Source organism: Alosa sapidissima, chromosome 2 (genome assembly GCF_018492685.1).
Source record: "Alosa sapidissima isolate fAloSap1 chromosome 2, fAloSap1.pri, whole genome shotgun sequence".
In the NCBI taxonomy this organism is placed as follows: domain Eukaryota; kingdom Metazoa; phylum Chordata; class Actinopteri; order Clupeiformes; family Clupeidae; genus Alosa; species Alosa sapidissima.
The window spans coordinates 7,268,237-7,288,578 of record NC_055958.1 but is presented as its reverse complement, the minus strand read 5'-3'; the positions used below and the strand labels follow the sequence as shown (position 1 = coordinate 7,288,578).

The following is a 20,342-nucleotide window of genomic DNA, read 5'->3' as shown; positions in this document are numbered from 1 at the left end:
GCAAACACTTCTCTCTCCCAATTTCATCGCTTCCAAAAACCCAGAGCAGAGGCCAAAGGTTATGTGATGATTCATGATTCGTGTTTAGTCACCAGATGTCTCTGTTGCCCCTCTCTCAGCTGGAATCTATGGGGAACATTTCAGCTGGGCATTATTAACCTGAGCTACACTATCACAAGAAATTGTCTGGGATACTATAGTGAGAGACTATGCATAATTTTATGGCTCAAAAAGATTTGAATGAAGTTATTAGGTCATCCCTTTTTTCCACATTTACATGTTTCTGTTTGACGATAAGATATAGCCTAGTTAGCTTATTTGGGCTCATGTGAATGGGGTGTATGTGGACCCATGTTGAGTATACAACATTAAGCAGTGACGTACACTCTGGGCTCCTGGTTAGATCTTAATATTCCCATCAATGCCCCAGAGGAGACCGTCATACTGTTCCATAGCTCTAGATGTATACCGTCATACTGTTCCTTAGCTCTAGATGTATATAGGATAGTGCATGTGGATAATCCTGAAAACATTATGCCAAGAAATTCATTGCACTAATCGATACTTTCTCCCTAACACAGCATGTACAGTACAGGGGCCAACACACTCTCTCGGCCATACCCTCGACCTTGTTAGCACAAAGGGTCTCAATGTCTCTACAGCTGTTAAAGACCTGGCCTTATCTGATAATTTCTGCGTGTTCTTTGATGTGTCTATGTTTGAGTTTGAGTTTATTCACAATACCACTTCAAACATCACAATAAACCAGTATGGGTACAAAGACAGACGGGTAGAGTGAATGGGTCCCCCAAAGAAGCTAGAAAAGCTTATAGGTGGGGGCCCATGGTTCATGAAAGGGTAGTGGTACAAACAATGATATTCACAGTAACCATCTGAGACCAGATGGTGACAACATAACATACATACTTAACATTACATACACAAAACATCACATACAACATTACATACACATACAATCATACACATACATCCCAGTAGTCCATGAGGAAAACAGTTTTATATTAGATATAGGTTAGTAAGAGATTGTTTTTTAGTTGTCTTTTGAAGTTGGAGATAGAGGGCAACACCTTGAGGCCATCATCAATCCTGTTCCAAATCTGTGGCCCCCTACAGGCAACACTCATACTGGCGCGCACGTGTCGACGACATTTACCTGTAATGAGTGGTTTAGTTCTTGTTTGGTATGTGTCCCCACACACTCAAAACACAGCTATGATGGTAAAAAGAAGAATCATAAATTATCAGACAAGTGCTCTCTTTGAGCAAGCACTTTCACTAAAGTCAAGTCAACTGTCAGACTCTGAAGACTTATTTGATCAAAATGGCAAACATTATGGATGACATTGCTCCATTACAATTCAAGAAAGTTAAGGACAAACAGAAAGCACCATGGAGGCAAAATCCAGCAGTTAAACTTCTAAAAAGAGAGTGTAGGAAGACTGAAAGAAAATGGCGTAAATACAAACTTCAGATCCACTATGAAATCCATAAAGAGATGCTCCGCACACATAACTCTGAAATATGCAAAGCAAGACAGCCTTTCTTTTCTAACATTATCAATAGAAGTTCAAATAACACTCGTATTCTATTTTCAACTGTTGATAAGTTAACAAATCCCCCCTCACAATTAGCGCCTGAACTTCTCTCAACTAATAAATGCAATGAGTTTTCATCTTTTTTTAAAGGTAAAATTGACAAAATCAGACTCAACATATCTGCTCAATTACAAATTCAACAACCTGAACTTCCAGCAACAAACAGAGGGAAACTAAACTTGATGTCAGAGTTCAGCTTGATAGACTACGAAACACTTGAAAAAACGGTACAGAATCTCAGCTCTTCCACATGTGTCTTAGACATGTGCCTACCAATTTCTTCAAAACTGTTTTTCACCTCATAGCGGCGGATGTCCTTCAAATTGTAAATGCATCACTGCTGTCTGGCACTTTTCCTAAGTCACTGAAAACAGCTGTTGTAAAGCCACTTCTCAAGAAGAATAACCTGGATGCCTCCATGCTAAACAATTACAGGCCCATATCCAATCTACCTTTTATTGGCAAAATTATTGAAAAAGTAGTCTTTAATCAATTAACCACCTTCCTAACATCAAATGGGTATTTTGATTACTTTCAGTCTGGTTTTCGGGCAAATCACAGCACTGAAACAGCTCTCATTAAAGTTTCCAATGACATACGCCTCAACACGGATTCAGGTAAAACATCAGTCCTAGTGCTACTGGACCTTAGTGCAGCATTTGACACTGTTGATCACAATATTTTACTACACAGACTAGAAGACTGGGTTGGATTTACAGGCATAGTTATCAGCTGGCTAAAATCATATCTACAAGAAAGGAGCTTCTTTGTTGCCATCGGAAACTGTACCTCAACACCAACGTCCTTGACCTGTGGTGTTCCCCAGGGGTCGATCTTGGGGCCACTATTATTCAACCTCTATATGCTCCCACTTGGACAAATCATTCAAAATAATTTGATTTCATAGCATAGCTATGCAGATGACAGACAAATTTACTTAGCTCTATCACCAAACGACTATGGTCCTCTTGAATCTATGTGTCAGTGTATAGAACAAATCAACACCTGGATGTCTAAACATTTTCTTCAGCTGAACAAAGAAAAAACTGAAGTAATTATATTTGGTAAAAATGAGAAAAGACTTAGGGTTGCCACTCTCCTTGACACAAAAGGGTTGAAGGCAAAGGATACTGTTAAAAATCTTGGTGTATTAATTGACAGTGATCTAAATTTCAACAGCCACATGAAAGCGATAACTAAATCAGCTTTTTACCACCTCAGAAATATTGCCAAACTCAGAGGGCTGATGTCAAAACATGACTTAGAAAAACTCATTCATGCATTTATCTCCAGCAGGGTTGATTACTGCAATGGACTGTTCACAGGCCTTCCTAAAAAGACTATTAAACAGCTTCAGGTGATACAAAATGCAGCAGCTAGGACTCTAACAAAAACTAAAAGAACTGACCACATTACTCCAATTCTTAAGTCCTTGCACTGGCTTCCAGTAAGTCACAGAATTGACTTTAAAGCACTATTGCTTGTTTATAAATCAGTAAATGGAGCAGGACCTAAATACTTGTCAGACATGCTTAAGCAGTATACACCTTCTCGTCCTCTCAGGTCCCAGGTGAAAAACCTGCTAGTAAAACCTACAGTTAGAACTAAACATGGTGAAGCAGCTTTTAGCTGCTATGCGGCTCAGCTGTGGAACCAACTTTCGGATGACATTAAAAAGGCCCCAACTGTAGCCAGTTTTAAATCTAGACTTAAGACCAAACTGTTCTCAGATGCTTTCTGCTAACTGTGCCGAGTTACAAATTCTGAATCTGCATTCTTAACTATTCTATTTTGTCTTTTATTACTTTTTTTTACTACTTTTGCCTTTGTTTTTGCTTACTAATTAGTCTTTATTTTTAAATGATTTTACCTTGTGTTTTCTTTTTATTATGATCTTTACCTTTTAACTATTCTTTGACTATATTGCCCTTCTATGCTTTTATTTGTTATTATTGTTTGGTTCTGTTTATGTAAAGCACATTGAATGACCTCTGTGTATGAAATGTGCTATATAAATAAACTTGACTTGACTATAGACCGTCATACTGTTCCTTAGCTCTAGATGTATAGTTCCATAGCTCTAGATGTATATAGACCGTCATACTGTTCCTTAGCTCTAGATGTATATAGACTGTCATACTGTTCTGTAGCTCTAGATGTATATAGACCGTCATACTGTTCCATAGCTCTAGATGTATATAGACCGCCATACTGTTCCATAGCTCTAGATATAGACCGTCATACTGTTCCATAGCTTGAGCTAAAGTTTGGTCTGTGCTCAATGCCTTGTGCATGTAATGAATGTGCTATACTAGGAGCCCTGGCAGTATTATCTATTATAACAACATTAAAAGTTGTTTATTGACATACAACATAAGCAGAACAGAATAAGCACCCTGTCAGAGAGTGAGGATGTTCCTTGAACATGAGTTCAGGACTGTGCTTACATCGCCACATCAGCGGTCCTATAAACGGAACACTGGGGAGGGACCGCAGACCGTGGGCCCCTTGGTGATTCTCTATTCAGTCCAATTAGTTCACCAGAGTGCGCTCTAGCCTAATAAGACCAAGCCTCATTTCCAGCCCATTTACTGTACATAAAGTACACAGCAGCTGAACATGGAATATGAAAATGTCTTCAGGCTTTGCATATATATGGGGAAATCCGACCAATGTTATTAGCACACACAGGAATAGCAACAGGAAGAAAAAAGGCTCAACCTCTCTGAGCATGATGAGGACTGAGGACCAATATCAGTAACGTAGGGATACTTTCCTACATAGTAATTGCAACACACATGTGCACGCACCATCCCCCATCATGAGCTTACAGCCCCTGGCGTTTCTCTCTGGGCTTGGCTGGAATGGAGGGTCAGCACCACCTGTGGCTATGGAGGAGTGGATGGGAGCTCATCTGCTGTGGGCTCTTATCATGCTCCCTGGCAGCAATCAGCCCTTCCCTTTCTTTTAGCTACAGTGATCTGTCTCCTCTGATAGGCCAGGAGTGGCCCAAGTGATTGATGGGTGCTGTTTGAGCGTGCCCAGAAGGGGTCAGACTGGAGCATAATTACTGAGCAGAATACTTTGGAGTAATGGGTGTAGGGCCTTTGACAGGGCCGAGGTTGAGTTTCTTTAGCCGGTCATGTTCCATGGGAAAACAAACAATCTGAGGTGAAGCCAACATGCATATAAAACACAGCTCAGATTTTGGCCACAGGGTTAAAGGGAAATAGGTGAGTGGGTGGAGATTTGGCGTTTTTGTTGTGAAAACAACCAAGTAAGGCAGAAGGGAATCTAGTGCTGTTACGAGCCACGAGCCAGAGTTCAGCGATAAAAAAACCAGGAACACGACAGAAACGCTGAGCCGTGCCAAACAGACTTCCTAAAAAATCCACTAGCGCTGCAACATGCATGCCTGACCTAAAATAAAGAATACAACCTCAAAGCACAGATGAAAGACCAGCTAAACCAGAGGAAAGGGGTTCAACAACCGGCCCAATTTTTGTTCTTCCTACCACTCCTACCTGAAAAGCAACAGTCGGGCAGAAATCACATCTGTTTTTACAGGCCTAAAAAAAACTGCTGTTCAAACAGGAACACGAGAGAGAGCATGTGAGCTGGGTTCAACGACCCCCCGTCAGATTCAGGTCCGAGGGCAATCTAGGCTAGATGTTCTGTTTGAGAAAGAAAACAGGCCTCAGCTCAGTGAAATCCAACTGATCATTGGGAGGCTGAAACAAACTGCTGATTTTCCAAAGACTAAACCCAAAATCCCTCCTGCACAACAACCAGGGGGCAGACAATTCGATTTATAATGCACTAAGTGCTTAATTCTACAGAGGACATCGACCCAGACCTGATCCACTACTGGGAACATACAGTATTGACCCTTCAGGAAATCAGGTGATTAGGATAGGGGTTGCATTTAAATTGTTCCCCATTTGAAATGGTCTATAGCTGAAAATGTACATGTGCTTTTGGTACTATTAGTACTAAGTTACTTCTGATAAAAGCATCAGTCACAAACACAAAGGTGGATAAAGGTAGATTTGATGACAATCAATCAAATGACACACCTGCCCTTGAAGGCAGATTTGGTGACAGCCAATCAAATTATACACCTCCCCTTAAAGGCAGATTTGGTGCCAGCCAATCAAACTACACTACACATATCTACCCCCAAAGCTCCTGAATCAATGTGTTGATTGGCAGGACTGGTCAATAGAGATCCGGGGTGAAATTGTGACGTAACTGGAATTCTACAGCTTGTTCTGAAACACTAAGTTGGTTTCTAACTTACAAAGTCAAGAAAACGGCAGCCATTTTAACAAATAGCTGGAAGACTGTGAGGAGCAATTTGTTGAATTAGACAAAAGGTGTGTTGGATTAAAATCATGGACTGCACCTTTAAGGCTCCGTGTGGAGTGGCGTGGAGCTCAGTGTGGTGTGGTGTTCGTAACGGTGGCTCGGAGACGGCAGCAGTGGAACAGCGAGCTACTGTACTGTGTGTCTAGGAAGTGGGCGGCCACTGAGGACTGGTCTTCCACTAGTCAGACTGTTTCCTGGACAACATTCAAATGTTACCACGGGAGCCAGCGCACCTGCAGACATCCCCGCAGTACCACTCCCCGTACACGCACATGCACACACACACTACTGAACACACACACTACACTCTCTGAAATGAAACATCAGCAAAAGCCACAAATTCAAAAGCTTACACAAAAAAGACAGACAGAAAACTGACAAAAAAATATACAGACATGTCATGAAAGTCCACGACAGTCCAAAATGTGGCAAACGCTGAGTTAGACAGTCTAATATGCCCTAATTACAGAGTGCTGGGGATCGGTTTTTCCCCCCAAACCGGATGGAAATCTTTCAAGGTCAGTGTGGCTCTCTAAGGCATGAATTATTGAACGTTGAGTCTCATTCTGTGGGCGCGCGCGTGTGTGTGTGTGTGTGTGTGTGTGTTGTCTTAAGCTGTCTCTCCTCTCTCCTGTGAGGTTACTCTCTCCATCTCCCTGCAGCTTTCAATCGGATACTCACAGCAAAAAATAGCCAGAATAGTGATGGAATGGCCAGAGGAGACGGCTGTGGGGATGCAAAGCTGTGGTGACATATGATGTCCCCTCAGACAAGTGCTGGACGGACAAACCCACACACACGGGACTTCAGAAATGGTAGGGCATGAAGCTTCTAGTGGTGAGTCAATACCAACTGACAGACGTACGTGTCTTGTGAGCGCAGTATCAGGTCCCCTATCTGAGCCTTCAGTAACCCCAGCAGGCCTCCCCTGCCCTGACTCTGTGTTAGTTTTCCTCACAAGAGACCACACGTCCACCAACACCTAGCCACCCCAGAACAAGACTGAAAGCCCCCTAAGGACCTACAGCGACAACTGGAAATTGGAGAAGTTTGTTGGAGATCATCTCCACTGCCCACCCTGTAGAGGGAAGACCCGTGGAGGACCCATGGAGGATATGCCTGACTGATTGTGGAACCAAGTCCATCATAATCAGCATCATCTTCACTTTCAAAGGCCTCGTCAGACAGCCAGGCATTCTGGGCTTCTCTGAGGCCGACGCCTCTCTTTCACTGGGAATCCAATCTGCCTGTTTGGCCCCAAACAGAGACTTCATGAGAACATATAGATTTCCACAGAAACGGAGGAGGAAAGGGGGGAGAGGGGGTGGGTGGATGGGGTTCGGTAGCAGAGTACACACACCGAGTACTACAGGGGCTATTTGGTTTCAGTCCCTAGTCACAGAGCTAGCTGCTGCTGCTTTTAGATGGGAGGGAGGAGAGGCACACTGAGATCCCAGCTAAAATTAGCTCAGCTAGCGCTGCTACGGCGAGGCCAGACATGTTGGGACTGGGTGTTGTAGTGCGCAACAATGAACACAGACATACGCACACATAGACACTTTGCCTACATGTACGTACACACACACACACACACACACACACACACACACACACAAGCACACACCATGAAATATGTGTAAAAGGATTCTAACTATATATAAAGGATAAACAAAACTGCAAATATTAGCTTTCTAGCTTAATTATGCGCTTATAGTCTAATATGACCTTATAATTCAGCCATGCACAAGCCTCCAGCTAAACTCTTTCATATGAGGAAAAAAAACAAAACAAAAACAACAACATATCCCATGGTGCTTTAGGGGGGCTGGCTATCACGTGGCCAGTACTGTGAGTGCCGGAATAAAATAATAATAGCCTCCTGAGACACAGGGCCTGAGAGAAACGGAGAGAGAGAGAGAGATACACAGAGAGAGAGGGATAAAGGAGGAGAGAGAAAAGGGGTGATAGAGGAATGAATGAGAGAAAGAGAGGGGACAGAGAGCACAAGAGACAGACTGAGAAGGAAAGTGAGAAGACTGAGTTAGCATGAGGAAGAGATTTGTAGTAGATGCTGTGTGAAGGGGATGAATGGAGAGGGAGAAATGCAGTGAAAATGCCAGCCACACAGGAAGACCGAAGACACAAGAGTGTGTGTCTAAGGGTGTGTGTGTGTGAAAGAGAGAAACAGTACAAAATACAGATGAGTTAGCAGAAGATGGAGGTGCTGAGAGGAAAAGAGAAGCAATCAAACATGCACATGACTGTCAACCCCCCCCCCCCCCCACCCACACACACACACAGCTGCTGATGCTAGACTACCCTGGAGGCCTCACTCACCCCTGCGATCAGGAAGAGAGGGGGGGGGGGGGGGAAGTGGCCCTCCACGATCACCCATGCCTCCATGCTAACAATGGGCCACCTTGAGGTAGCGTGACCAGCTGCTGGTCCCCGCTCATAAATCAGCTGACTTGGTGCCCCTCTGGTGGTGGCTGAGGCCAGAGGCCTGGGCACAGTGCTGGGCATGAGGCTAAACGGTGCCAATTCACTGAGGGAGCAGGAGCAGGGAATGGAGATAAAGACAAGCTGCTATTACACTAGGTCAGATGTCCTCAGCAGAAATCACCGGCACATTAATGTACGTCAGAGCTCAATATGATGGTGGTGAAGTATCTAAACATCGGTTCCTCCAGGCATATTAATGTATGTCAGAGCTCAATATGATGGTGGTGAAGTATCTAAACATCGGTTCCTCCATGCTGAAACCAAAGAGGTCTGAGGAGGTGAACATCTTCCATTAGAACAATGAGAAGGAACGTGAACTTTGAATAAATTAAACATGAAAAGGTGCCATTTTTCACTATCATTATCACTGTCAGATGCAGCAGCCATTATTACTGCCCTCCTTCTTTAGCGCACCCATCCTCAGGGGAGGAGAGGAGAGGAGAGGAGAGGAGGGGAGGGGAGAGTGGTAATCTCCCCTCTGGTAATCTCATGCAAATTAAACCGTGAGAGTGTACCCAACCACTTGAGCAGACATCTTCCACTGAGAGCCTTCATACTTTACTGACACAATCACTCAGCGCTGTGGCACCCAGAGCAGAGCATACACAGGATGGATGATTGCATCAAACACAACTGGACTTCTTCCACAAATAAACAGGCCCACATGCCAGGTCATGCTCTGCTGTTACGCTAAGCACCAAACAAAGAGGTGGCCACGGCCTTATACTGTCAACAACAATGGCATACTTCTGCCAACAACCTGTGTGTACAGTAACACTTTGGCTGGTCATTTGATAGCCTTAGGTAATATCCCTTTCAACTGCAGAGATGTAGGCTACGCATTGTACGCACAGGCACAGTTGCCTCATGCCCAGTGTCATATCCCAAGTCGATGCTTGTTCCAACAATCCATCTTCATGGAGAGACACGTTGAGGAAAGACTAGGACAATATCCCCCTTTTCTCTCATCTCCTGTGCAAAGGATCATGGGACTTGAGAAGCTAGGTCCATTGGGCTCTGATTTGACATTCATCTTTGGAGAGCCAATACACCACATAACAATCCTACCAAAGCCCGGAGTCAAGAGTGATCACTCAAGTCCATTGTGCTCCACCACATTTCAGGATATGTCATTTCCTTTTCCTGTGGCGTCCGACGCAGGACCAGCTGGGGGGAACCCTGCGTCACATGAGATGATGCAGCGTGCGGTCAGCTCCAGAGGGGATGTGACGGGACAGATATGACAGGCCAGGCTATTAATGGGTTGGATTGTCTGTGACAGAGTGACCCACACTGTCACTATATTTATAGTTAATTATTGTAATATTTAGCCTGTTTCTTCATTGTAGGCTAGTCTATGTTGTCCTTTTGGGCACTTTAAAATCCCTGTCGAAGGAGAAGGTAGAGGCTCTCTGGATTGCACATATTGTGCATACCTGACACTGCTGTGAGTGTTAAGAAATATTGTGTGGCTTGTTATAGTCAATGTGTGACTTTCCGCGGTTGTTTGTATTTTGTCTAGTCTATGTGTCTTTGTTTTTGTAATTAATATTGGTTAGTTTGTTCGGGTGTTTTCAGAATTAATAAACTTAATTTTACACCAAAACCACACTTAATCAGTCTGCTTCTCCTGGACCACAAGGCTACCTTATCACAGTGTCACAAAGGAAAACGCTGTCTGTACCAACGGTTTTGGACAACACAATCATCTTTTTAATGATCGTTCTGCTAAACCAACTTCCGGTGGATCTACCTATCTATCTATTTACTGATTTGCTCATTTGAACGTTCTCCAGTCAGTCAGATTAATGCAACAGCCTAGAAATAACTGCAGGGTAAAACTGCTGTGCCACAGTGAACGTAGCATCAACAAGTCACAAGATCAAACTTCTGTTTGAAAATAGAGATGATGCAACTTCACTATACAAAACAAAAATGAAAGGAGTAGCACAATATCAACAGCACCTTGGCACCCATAGAAAGAATAGACCCCAGCATATCCACAAACACTCCCTCTCACTCTCCCCCTGTCACACACACACACACACGTACACACGTACACCAGCATCAGGGTGTGTCCTCTTCCCTTGACTCTGGAAACGCTGGGCAGCTGGGCCCAATAACACGTGCATCGATTGGAAGAGCTGGGGATCGTGGAAACAGAACATAGCCCCTTGCAGCGGAACGCTCGTGCGCTGGCTGGCAGCAGAGGTGCCGCTCAATAATTAGTGATCACACTCCCATCCAGCCAGACACTGCACAGTGGAGAGCTATACGTGGCCTGAGTGATGAGCTTTTACACAAGTTTCCCTCCAATTCAACTCTAGACAGCACAGCAATGCCTGGAAGCTGTGGTCATCATTCAGCATTATACATTGTTTACTTATCTTAAGCACTTGCCTATTTAAGTCGCTGTTGTTGCTAGCCAATTTTAAATTATTTAAATGAAATAAGACTGGTATGAAATTGAAAATGAATCCCAGAATTATATGCAAAGTAAATAAAATTGTTCTCTGAATTTCCATACAATTTATCAGCTATCAGTTCAACATATCTTGTTATAATTTTACATTGTACTGTATCTGTACCACACACACACACCCTTAGACACACACTCTTGTGTCTTCTGTTGACAAAACAACTACAATATATTTCCTTTATTTTACCAGGTGAGTCCCATTGAGATCTTACATCTCTTTTTCAAGGGAGCCCTGGGCTCGCAAAAGTAAAAAAGTATTTATTTTACTGGTAAGCGTATTTAAGACCTAGTGTGTAATATTGTAATGTATAGACTTTTTCAGGTCTAAAATTCATGTGATTTAATTTTAAGAAATCCTGTATTAAGCAAAACTGTAAAGAGTAGTACTTACAGGATGCTTGCTAAGTTCTGCAGACGGGAGGAAAATTGCTGGTTGAATGGCCGAGGTAGTAGCATTACAAGTCAAAATTCGACAAATGAAAGTTACAGCCTGCAAATGTGCCGTTAAATTGAAAACAGCAACCGTGGATCAGTCAAACAGTGGCAAATTCTACGACTGTAGGCTGATTGTGAGCTTCACCCCCAAATTAAACAGAAAACCTCAGCAGACAAAAGTTACACATTACCCTTTTCTCTCATGGATTCACAAATGAGGAGTCCAAACGCATGACATATCAAGATTAACTGTTAACCTAGCGAGAGACCACACTGCGTTACAGACAGCAGCTGCAACACAGCACAAAGTCTTGTGTGCCCTCTCGGGTGTGGGAGCGGCGCCGTCAGACTGAAGTCCACAGGTAATCATACTCCAGGTGAGACACGTATTGATTGGCCCACATCCTGCCCAGCGATCAAACACAACTCTTCAGTGGGGGCCTTGATGGAGCCACCAAAGGCGTCAGCCAGGAGCAGAGCGGAACAAATCAGCAAATGTCACTGGGGCTTAAGACCAGCGACATCAAAGGGACGTGAAGAACAGGCCTGTTCGCCTTTGGGAAGTAATGGAGGGGGACAGGCGTGACTCACTCACGCTCACCGAGGCACGCCTGGGCGTCTCACGCGTCTAGATAAACGTAGTGGCACATCCAAATGAACCACAACAGTCACCTGACAACGTGATTTGACTCGCAAATCCATATTGAGAGTGGCTGGCTAATGTGTACACTTGTGACATTGGAGAGATCCCTTATGGTTAAATACACAGTCTGTTTACATTACTGCAACCAGTTGAGGAAATCCTCTCATTGAGTCCATAAGAGTGGAATGGCAACAAGTAGCGTAGCTGTAAACCAAGAAAAAAAGCCCAATTCAGCAGCACTACTCTGTTCTAGATACTTAACTGACTCAGCAACACAGATTTTCCACAAAAAAGGCAAAAAAGGAGAGATGCAGCCTCTCCCCAGAATACCAATAACCATGTTCAGTTCATGTCCACCCACTCATATGTCCACCTCAAATTGTCATCCATAATAATAATAATAATAATAATAATAATAATAATAATAATAATAATAATCCATCCATAATGAACAATAAACTAAACACACCTTACATGTCCAATACCACTCCTGTGTAGAGTTCTCGGTCCTTCCGTGAGGAGAAGCCTTTTCCCTGCACGGTCTTTCTTAGCTTGGCCCCTTAGTGAACTGCGGCTTGCTAGACTGCTACGGTCTCCTTCGCGCTTGCTCGCGCAGGCTTCCCGCCTCACACCTCGGTTCGATCGTGCTAAGTCAGCTGGTGATTCAGAGCCTCAAGTGCCTCGGAGGCTCACGCTCTGTTGCACTATGAGATGGGTGGGGGGTGGGGGGTGCTGGGCAGGACAAGAGCCCACTCCCCCACCAAACCACCATCTACACTTTCCATCACCGAGTCTTCGCCATACAGACTCAACACTCAACACATAAACCAAAGGATAACATGGGGGGGGGGGGGGGGCTGAGACAAGCTGACAACTAGCTTGAAAAGAATACGACAATTTATCTTCACAGAGTAGTGCCGAGGTTCAGTGAAAACGAGCCCGAAGGAGAATGTGCAGATATGAATCCGCTCACTGGCGACCAACCAGGCAGACAACACATGCAGGGAAGTGCACATCCACTCCCTCTACTCCCCAATCTCCATAGACGTGCTCGAAAATAATGCTCAAAAAGGTTTCCTGGATCTCTGATTTCCCGCCATGGCCTGTTTTGAGGAAAGCAAAACTTTGGAGATCTGCCACTTCGGGGGAAAAAAGAGGTGGGAGAGTGGTGGCTCCATATGGAGATACTGCAGATGGCCCAGGATTAGGAGTAGTCAAGGCAATGAACACCTTTTTAACAATGAGGTTAAAAATAGGCTTTGGACTCTCTCTCTGTAGTGTAAGCAGCACAGAACAGGGGAAGAGAGACTTACACAAGCCCAGTATAGCATGGTTGAGTCAAAAACACCGCACTTGGGTCAATAGCGCCGTTAGCCAGAGCCGCTGGAATTCATTTAAATTAGTTTTGACATAAAGAAAGAGAGAGAGAGAGAGACACTACTAGGATTCTTACGAAACCAATCTGACTCTCACAAAGATGGTGGGGTAGGGACTAGGGAGCATAAGCTGGATGCAAGGCCTGCATAAAAAAAGAGAAAGAAGAAGAGAGATGGAGAAAGAAAGACACAAAGTTGGTTAACAAAGAGAGGGAGAGATATACAGAGACAGAGTGAGAAAGGCAGCAGGAGAATTATGACAGCTAGACAGAGTGAGAGAGAGAAAGGAGAGCAGAGGGAGAAAGAGAGGGAGGAGAGGATGGCAGGAAGAAAGTAAGCAGATGGTGTGGATTTATTTTAATCTTATGAGGCCCCTATGTGAGCGAGCCTCTCCACTCCCTGTGGCTTTCTGTGGGGATTCCAGCAAGCACGCTCACTTGGAAGGGCCCTACTGCTTTTATTTTGATAATCGGCCAATCACCTGTCTTCACCCACTCCTGCCAAAATATCTGACTGATCTCTGATGCATTTATGTTCCACTTCTAATTAGCTTCCTTGGCTAGCTGTAGCAGCCAACAGCAAGAGGAAGGCTGCATCTCAAGGACAACACTCAGTCCAAGATTTTCCCTCTTCAAGAGCGGAATGCATAGGCCTACATTCTCTCTCTCTCTTTTTATCTCTCTCTCTCAAACACACACACTCTAACCATTTGGATGCAACGATGAGGTCTTACTACACAAATAAATGGCCAACTCTAAGCTTCACCACATAGTGACACTGTGCAACAAGGCTGTATGGTTGCAGTACATCATGCATCCAGATCTGGCCTATTTTGTCAAGTCTGTTGCCTGATGGATGTGAATTAATGTGTAAACACATCATAAAACTTCAGGGGATTATGATGGCCTGATGGCCTCATGTCTACAAATGGGCCAACCCAAAATGACACTCAAACGTTTAAAATGGCTACCCAATGCACTGTGGCCAACTGTAACAAAAAAACTTAGTCTCTGACCGAATGATCATAAGCAATGGCCCAATTTAGAGTGCAGCTAACTAATTGCTCTGAAAAGTCAATGGGCATGGAGACCTCCCATACATCTCTCCATATCGATTTGGTTGTGAAACAGCCAGTGGGAGTCCTGCTAATGAAGGCCAGGGAACTGAAAGTAGGAGTCTGGCTTTACCAGCACCGCCTTAGCACACAATAGCCCAATATCTCAACCACTACTGCATGGGGGCTAGATTCAGGCTATGCTTGTTTGCTGATCATGACAACATTGCAGCAGCGGATTTAATCCACCAAGCCAGGCGTTTTTCAATGACAGGTTAAGTACTGAGCCTGGGATTTAAAACCCATCATTAGTTTATTTTTTAAACAAACAAGAATTTGGGAGAACCACTAGGGAGTCAAAAGGATGCAAAATGCAAAAAAAACATGGGCACAGACCATGTATAATTTAACCTTTCGACATTGCAGCTAGTGTGTTTTTCCCAGTGATTTAAACAGAGTATGATTATGTAGCTATAGCCAAATGTATAGCTGTTGCTGCAGTGGTAGGACTAGGGTTGCAAAGGGGCGGAAACTTTCCGGAAACTTACCATGGGAAGTTAAGCTGGGGAATTTTGGAAATATTCCAAATTGGAATTTTTCATGGAATTAAAGGAAATTATGGGAATTAATGGGAATTTATGGAAATTAACATGGAATTTTGGGTAATTCATACAAACTGTTTCATATACAAACATTAACATTTTGAACTGCCCAAGATACACTACATCACTCAACAACAAAATCTGATTGGTTGGAAAAAAATGTCCCCATGCATATGAACGCACCATAGATTTCCTTTATGTCTAGCAGCCCATGCCGATTGCTGTGTGCATGTGATTGACATATGTGCAGGGTAGAAATTTGACTGAAATTGCATTAAATCAGGTTGTTTTAACTAATATTATGCTGCAAGATGGGGTTTTGTCCACTACATTTAAGTTCCCTGTTATAGACTAACTTGCCATATTAAAAAAATTCCCAGTTTATTCCCATTAATTCCTGTTAATTCCCATATATTCCCGTTAATTCCCATGGAAAGTTTCCAACTTACAAATTCCCGGAATTTTGCAACCCTAGGTAGGACAAGAAGAATCAGGTAGCTGGTTAATGTAGGCAAGTAAACATACTGTCTAAGCACTGCCAGCTTAGGATCAACGCTGCACTGTGATTATCTGATTGATTAGACTATCTGTAAGGATTATGTTGTTAATGGCAATAGTGGTTTGACTAAGTCTATCCAAGTAGGGTTGGATAAAGGGGCTCCCTATGGTGGCTGACAGATCAATGGGGTTCCTTCACTTCACCTGTACCCAAAACCTACAGATGCTGCGAACTATACGTGATATATTTGGCAACAGGGCCCTGAGATCGCACTGGGAGAATATGAAAACAGCACACAGACCCATTCAAATTATTGAGCAACTCGTTTCAGTTCGCTGAAAATTACATAAAACACAACGATGGATCTTTATGCCACTTTGTATTAAGGACACATTTACAAACACTGTGCAAGATGCCTTTGCAATATTCCCGTGCGACCTGCATCTGTGTGCTTGGTTAGGCCATCACCCTTCTAACATTACCGTCCAAGCCACGATTCACATCGCTAGAGGAGACCATTGACATTCAATAATGTAGGCATACAACGTGATAAGGACTTGATGACATTCAACGCAATTTACACTCTCTGTACAGTCGCTGAAACATATGGACATAAACAAACACGTTGCACCTGATCCAAAACCTGAGAAAACATACCAACAGAGCACTGAGGTCACGTAGCGTTTCACTGCTAATTAACAGTGGTATTATTATATAGTTAGCATGTTAAGAAGACGAATTGGATTGTTGGTACAGGTTAGCTCGCACCAAACCTGCCCTCGAACGTTTAGTTTTAACAATCAAGATTGTCAGCTAACGATCAGTTCAATTCACGTGAAAATACTGAACCGAGGTAAGCTATAACAAAACAAATTTGCCTTCGTGTCGGGTCTTGTTTGGGAAAAATACCCACAAAATCTGACACGTGTCTGACGTCGTTACTGCTGGCAATAGGAAGAGATGCCACGCCAGAGAGGCTAAGTTAGCTGTCTACAGAACGTTAACGTTAGTTGTTAAAGATCCAAACGTTGCAGTCACCTTGTGGGCACATTAGTACATATCAAATAACCTGAAGATCGCTGAAGATGTTGTACATACCAGAATCTATGTAAGGGTAATCATCATGTTGGTCATCGGTTGTAATTCAGTGTAACTCAAAAATCCACGTCCCCGTGCTAGTCTGGCGGAATCAGTTACTGGCAGCCTCGGTCGCCCAGTCGACTGCTCATCTGTATTTTAGCTAACGTTAGCCAGTTGACTCCAACCGGAGAACAGAGGCAATGTCACTCCAGCTTGGCCACATGCCATGTGATAACTATGGTTAATATTCTTGGCAGCATAAGTTCCTCTTCAGTCATTCAAGTCAGCACTTTCAAATTTGTGCTTCAATGATACCTGACACCCCTATGACATTTCCTTCCTTCCTGCAGTTTGCTGGTCCACCAAGGCATATAGCTATTGGACAGTTTTAACGAGTCATGCAATTGGATAGGTGGGGGTAGCTACGTCCCAAATTCCCTCCACTCAAATACAGAGGCAATAATGGGGAGAGAAATTAAGGAAAGGTATATTGCATTAAATCACAAAATGCAACCAGAGAGGTAAGTAGGCTGTATTGAAAATGATTTTACACACCAGTGGCCTTACAGCAATACATGACAGTAACAGAGCATAGTGTTAATGTAAACACTTTGAAGTAGTAGATCTGCCATGTCATCTCTAAATGATCAAAATTGGTAAATAAAACAGCCTACCTGTATTTTTGTATTTTATTTTGACGAATAAAGCCTTAGACTATCGTAGGCTACTGCAAAGAAACATTTTGTGGTGAATCTTAAATATTGACACATGCCTACAAAGCCAAAAGGCAGTAACTGCATTTTTGGTCGAAATTTGGTCGAACTTCCTTTATCATGTGGATAAATATCTATACTCAATTTGACTGTTTTTTAAAAAAAATAGAGGGTTGTGTTCACCGTAACTCCCAAAACCATACAAGCAACTGATGGCAGAGAGCCACAACTGCAGTTACTGTTCTTTGGCTTTGTTCTTCGACGTGCAAGTACAGTTACCATACTCTGCCTTTGGTAGCAAATATTGATTATATGTCAGTTACTGCCTTTTGCCTTTGCACGACTCCTTATTTTTAGTACATAATACAAAGGCAGAGTACAGTATCTGACAAATAAGGGTCAAAGGTCAACTTTGAGCACAAGTTTTTTTTATATACACACATTTCTTCATCAGGGCAACAATTCACCAGATCTTTTCATTGCTCTTACATTTGTGTAGACAAAACAAAAAACTTTTTTTTCTCAGTTTGACACTCTGGTCAGTTACTGCCTTTTGCCTTTGTAGGGCAGTATTATCCACCAAAACATAAGACAGAAAGCAATTAGTTCTATCCAAATTTGAGTTGATCAGACTGACCAGAGGATTTCACACTCCTACATCACTGTATGAATCTGCTTGCATAGGCCTACCTTTGCATTATGCCGCCCTCTTATGGCATTGTTAAGCTATTGACGCCTAATTCGTTCCAGGAATTATGGAAAATATCCTGGAACAGATTGCTCACATGATTCTACAGTTGGCAAAATGCATTGCCTAGGCCTACAACATCTACCTTTGCAATGCAATATAAAGAACACCTGTCAAAAATTATTAGGCAAATGACCATTGCACTTATACTTTCCTCATGTATATCTCACTGATAAAATAAAATTCTCCCAGCCATAGCTCCACTCAAGCAATTATTCAACATTTGAATGAGTTGACGATCATATTCAAATTTGCAGTTGTCTCTTAATTTTGAATATGACAGTTAACTCATTAGAATGTCAGTCAGTAACCGTGGGATTGGGATTTTTCCCAGAGCTGTATATCCCATGCTCCTCAAATGATGGGATATGAATCCATATTGGCATTCAATTTCATAGACACCTCAAATACAGTTAGCCTATTGTAGAATTAGGCTAACACACACACACACACACACAAATTTATCACATCCACATTTTAATAGTAATGGAAGCACTGGTGAAAATACAGTATATCTGAAACTTCTCAACATTTTATCGTTGTTAACATATCTTCACCCACCAAACAGCAGTAGCCATAGCCTAAAGATTCACAAACTGGAGTGACACGTGGAAACTGATCATTTTAACATTTCAAACTGAGCTGTTTTGTACATGTTTGTGGGAGGGACACTGTCACAACTGACTTAAAACACTTTATACACATATACAAAATGTAATCAATGTTCAATCATATTACAAAAAATGTGATTTACAAGCATTCTGTATTCAGCCTGTGATCATTATGATCTAGTCATTCTGTTCAGGTTAATGCAATTAATGGTAAAGCCATACTTTTGAAAGAAATAAGAAGACTTCTATATGTGCAATGTGAAGAAATTATGTTAACAAAGACATGAAGAATGTGTAAAAAGGCCAATAAAGACTGAAACAAATCCTCTACCTAGACTGGTGGACTGTACTCAGTCTTACAGAATTACTATCATAGAGAATTGTTGTCACTGTAAAAAAGTTTTCATTGTGCAGTGATTATCTACTTGCTACCAAAGCAAAAAACCACAGCAGCATCAACTTATGCCCTTGGACTTTGTCTTTGCATTTGCCTTTGAAATTACATTTGAGAGAGTAAATGTTTTGAAATACAAAAACGTTTTTATAGTTTATCTAACATGAGATGGAGTGATACGTTTATGGTGGATGTACCTAAATGTTAAGAGTAGTAAAAAATGCAAACCGTATTTCAAAAATACAAACTTAGTATTTCATGAAACTATTGTACTTCCACCACCTTAAACAACAGAGGAAGAAAAAGACAAAATAATAATTTACACACGTCTTCTAAAAATTATATCCAAACAATAGGAAAGGAAATAGGAGTGAATTTAAATTACTACACAAAAGATTAGGGAAACCGTTTAGTGAAACCAAGGTTTTAAAGTGGCTGACTTCTTGGCTTATTACAGTCATAGACAAATGATTAAGACCACCCTTGAGAAAAGTGTCACAGAGCTCGTTTCCAACCTGCAGTGGCAGGCATTACTTGAGTACATTTATTTAATTACTGTACTGAAAGTCATTTTTTCATGTATCTGTACTTTACTTGAGTATTTACATTTTGTTAAACTTTTAACTTTTACTCCAGTACATTTCTAGGCGAAATATCTTACTTTTTACTCCACTACATTTTGTGACAGCTGAAGTACAGCTAAAGTTCCTTTTGAAAAAAGACCAAATACATGTGTATTTTCTATGAAGCGAGCTAGGCTTTAAATAATGGTGTTGCCTAACCTATGTTATTGTTATATCCACTATTTACTGTACCTTGTTGACCCCTTTTCACAATATTGATGTTACCATAACAATAATGATAGACAGTGATAGACAATGATGGATAGATATACAATGATAGACAATCTGACGCTATCAAACACAAAAGGGAACGTCTTGATTTGGTCCGAAAGTGTAAAGCATTCAACAAAGCAAAAAGTGGTTACTTTGAAGTATCTAATATAAGATATAAAATTAGTTTGTTTTTAGTTCTTCCTACACACAACAATTCTTAGTTGATTTTGTCCTTGAATTAAGGAGAAAGGCTCAATGAATGCCGGTCTGTGCCGAATCATTTCAACAATAGTAAATGCAACTGTATTAGTCATTATACATTTCAGGACTTTTACTTTCGATACTTAAGTACATTTGAAGGCAAGTACTTTTGTACTTCCACTCAA

General features: G+C 42.2%; 1 protein-coding gene across 4 annotated transcripts in view; it reads right to left on the bottom strand.

Annotated features, from left to right (window-relative positions):
* Window positions 1-17,028, bottom strand: part of LOC121688129 (protein FAM126B-like) — a 53,384-nt gene extending 36,356 nt beyond the window's left edge. The window contains exon 1 of one of the 4 annotated variants that reach the window (XM_042067544.1): window positions 16,673-17,028. The gene's annotated coding sequence lies outside the window, so the exon portion shown is untranslated. Of the gene's footprint in view, window positions 1-11,356; window positions 11,560-16,672 lie in introns of those variants that run through there. The other 3 variants (XM_042067522.1, XM_042067552.1, XM_042067535.1) reach the window with 3 other exon arrangements.
* Between the last annotated feature and the right edge of the window lie 3,314 nt (window positions 17,029-20,342).